The sequence below is a fragment of the Elephantulus edwardii genome, unplaced genomic scaffold (genome assembly GCF_000299155.1).
Source record: "Elephantulus edwardii isolate Elephantulus edwardi_28Jun2011 unplaced genomic scaffold, EleEdw1.0 scaffold00091, whole genome shotgun sequence".
Taxonomy (NCBI): domain Eukaryota; kingdom Metazoa; phylum Chordata; class Mammalia; order Macroscelidea; family Macroscelididae; genus Elephantulus; species Elephantulus edwardii.
Window position 1 is genome coordinate 2,729,104 of NW_006399841.1, and position 3,276 is coordinate 2,732,379.

Below are 3,276 nucleotides of genomic sequence, written 5' to 3' on the forward strand. Positions count from 1 at the left end.
TCTCTAGACTGACATCGTTGCTTCTCAGTTCTCTGGAGAGGTCCCTGACAGCAGATTTTTCCAGTGCAATTAATCTTTTGATTTCTTGACTGCTAGGGCCAAGAGTGTTGATTGTGGAGCTGAGCAAATTGTTAACAAACTCAGTCTCTTCTCCATCCATCATAGTGCTGCAAATTGGCCCAGTGGTGAGAATCTTTGTCTTCTTGATGTTGAGCTTCAATCCATATTGAAGACTGCAGCCCTTGGCCTTCTGTAGCAAGCCCTTCAGGTCCTCCTCAGTTTCAGCAAGCAAGGTTGTGTTATCTGTATAAGTTAGGTTGTTGATGAGTCTTCCTCCAATCCGGATGCCACATTCCTCCTCATAGAGCCCAGCCCTCTTAATGATCTGTTCTGCATATAGAATGAAAAGGTATGGAGACAGGACACAACCCTGACACACTTCACAGTGCAGTTAGAAGTTCTGTAACACAAAGGAATACTGAACACTATTTAAAACTCCATGTTGGAAGCTAAGAGAAAACAGGTTCTGAGGGTCAGAAACACCAGGTGTTATACAAAACACCCAACAGAAAGGCAGCTGAGTAAAATCCAGTATGTCATTAAACCTGTTTCAGTTTTCAGTCTGACTTATTTGAGGAGGTTTTTGTTCTATGGTAAATCTGTGGGGTACACCTGTTCCCTCAGTTCATTGGGATACTATGTGAGGCACCTCCAAACTTTCTCTTTCCTTGCTCAGATTTATAGCCTGTTCTCTGCAGATCAGTTCCTTCCAGAGCAGTCCCAGCAGGATAAAACTGGGATTTCTTGTGCATTTCCCCAAGATTTTTATACAGATTTTCACTTTATCCTACTCTCCTGGAGATTCAGATTCCAAAGTGCATTGCCTTTCCACCTTAACATTTATCAGGGTTGTGCACTTTTATCTAACTACTTTTTTTCCCTTTCTTTTTGTATTAATTTTAATGAAAGTTTACAGAGACTAGGTTTCCAGTTATTCTTTGTTGCACTTTTCTCCCTGCCTACCCTCTCCCCCTAAATCACTCTTCTCCTTGAAAAGTAAAAGAAAAACTTTCATTATTGTGCAATCCCTGCAGTCCACTCCACTGTGCAGCCTTTGTTCTAGACTCCCGTCATGACAGTAATACCCAATCATATATCCCTTTTACACAGTTCTCTCTCTCATCTGTTTCAATGCGGTGTACATCATTCCTCCCCTCCTTTTCTGTCTTCCCTCAACCTCAATGTCAGTCCCGTTTTATAACAGTGGCCCTATGGAATATTTGTCCTTTTGTGACTGAGATATTTCACTCAGCATAATGTCCTCCAGGGTCACCCATTTTGTATAATATTTTCATTGGTTCCTTGTTTTTCAATGCTGCATAGTATTCCATTGTGTGAATATACCAGAGCTGCTATATCCATTTGTTTGTTGATGGGCACTTGGGTTGTTTCCAGCTCTTTGCTATTGTGAACAAAGCTGCGATAAACATGGGTGTGAATATATCTGCTTGGGTGGCAGTTATGGTTTCTTTTAGGTAAATTCCCAGTAGTGGAAATGCTGAGTCAAATCGTATTTCTATTTGCAACTTTTTGAGAAAGTGCCGTACAGCCTTCCATAGTGGTTGCACCATTTTACACTCCCCTATAACTACTTCTTAGGTATTTTTGGGAGATATTGGAGAAAGTTTTATTAGTGCTGCTTGTTGGAGTCCATGTCAGATGAGGATTCTCTTCACAACGTTTCTAGACATCACCCTTTAGCCAGCTCTTCTCTTGCTAATTACTCTTGAGTCAGTTCCAACTCAAGGTAGTCCCCCATGTCTGACTACTCGATAAGGTTTTCAAGGCTATACCCTCTTGTAAGCAGATTGACTGGCTTGTCTGTTGAGGTTCTCTTGGTCGGTTCAAATTGCCAACCTTCCACACTTAGAAGAATATTCCCACAGGGTCATCTGTGTCCGTCCCCCACCCATTACTTCATATTAATACTTATTCTTCATCTCCTCACCCCTCACTGGAGACTTTATCCTAAGATCTTAGCTTCATCTCTGTGTTTATACTGTGGCCCTTCTAGCCTTTTTGGTAGGTCTTGAAAGCCTTCAAAACTGTCTTCTAGTCACTTCTGCAAATGGGCAAGGGGAACAGCAAAACTCTCATCCCTGAAATCTGTGTGTGTGAAGAAGCAGCCTTGGCAGCCGGTGCGGTGAGGAAGAGCTTGCCTTCCCCTTTCTGTCTGGACGACTCCAGATCTCTAGGGAGCACTAGATGTCTTGCACTTGCAGGTTTCATTGCCTGTCGATGCTTGATGACTACAAAGCTTTTCTGGCTTCATTGTGCAGCAAGAACATCTTTCTCTTTTCTAGCATCATTGTCTCAAAGTACAAAGCCCCAAAGCTTTGTAATTTATTCTCATGTTCTCTCTCATCCTCTATCTCTCCTCTACCTCTCTTCCCTCTCCCCCTCTTTCTTCCTCTCCCTCCCTCTCCCCCTCTTTCTTCCTCTCCCTTCCCCCACACCCTTACTAAAAAATTAGAAATTTATTAGGGCACGGTTCAATGGGGATAACTCATTTCTACTCCATGATCTCTGAGACCTCTACCTTAAAACTGTATGCCATCCCCACGGAATCTCTCCAGCCTGGTAGTTTCAGAGTAGATGGACTTCTTGGATGGCGACTCTAGAATCCAGAGATGAAGGCTCCTAGAGATGAAGCACGCTTCAAGGACTTGCATGCACATAGCATCACTCCCACTGAATTTTGTTGGTCAAATAGGCTCAATCTTGATGCAATGTGGTAGAGTCTACACAAGAAGAAGAATACTTCAAGGTGGGGGTCATTTGTGAACCACAATCCCCTTTGAATTAACTTCAGATGACAAACTATTTCCAGCCAATTCTATGTGCATGCAAGCATTTTTTATTATCTGTAAGGATGTGTAGACTAAGATGGTAAAAGCTTTTTTTTTTTTTGGTTGTTCAATGATTCTTTTGTTTTATTCTTGTTACATAAAATAGAAAATATTATGTAAAAATTCATGGACCATCATTTATATGTTCTTCTTAATAACAATGTTTGCAAACCTTTAAAATGATCTTTTTCCTTTTTTAATTATTAATTTTAATGAAAGTTTAGAGATTTTGGATTTCCATTCACCCATTGTAGTACTTTTCTTCCTGCCCCCCATTCGTTCTTCTCTTTGAAAAGTAAAATTCTTTCATTGTTACACAATCTCTTCCCCCAGGTCCACTCCACTATGCAGCCTTTGCTCTGGACTC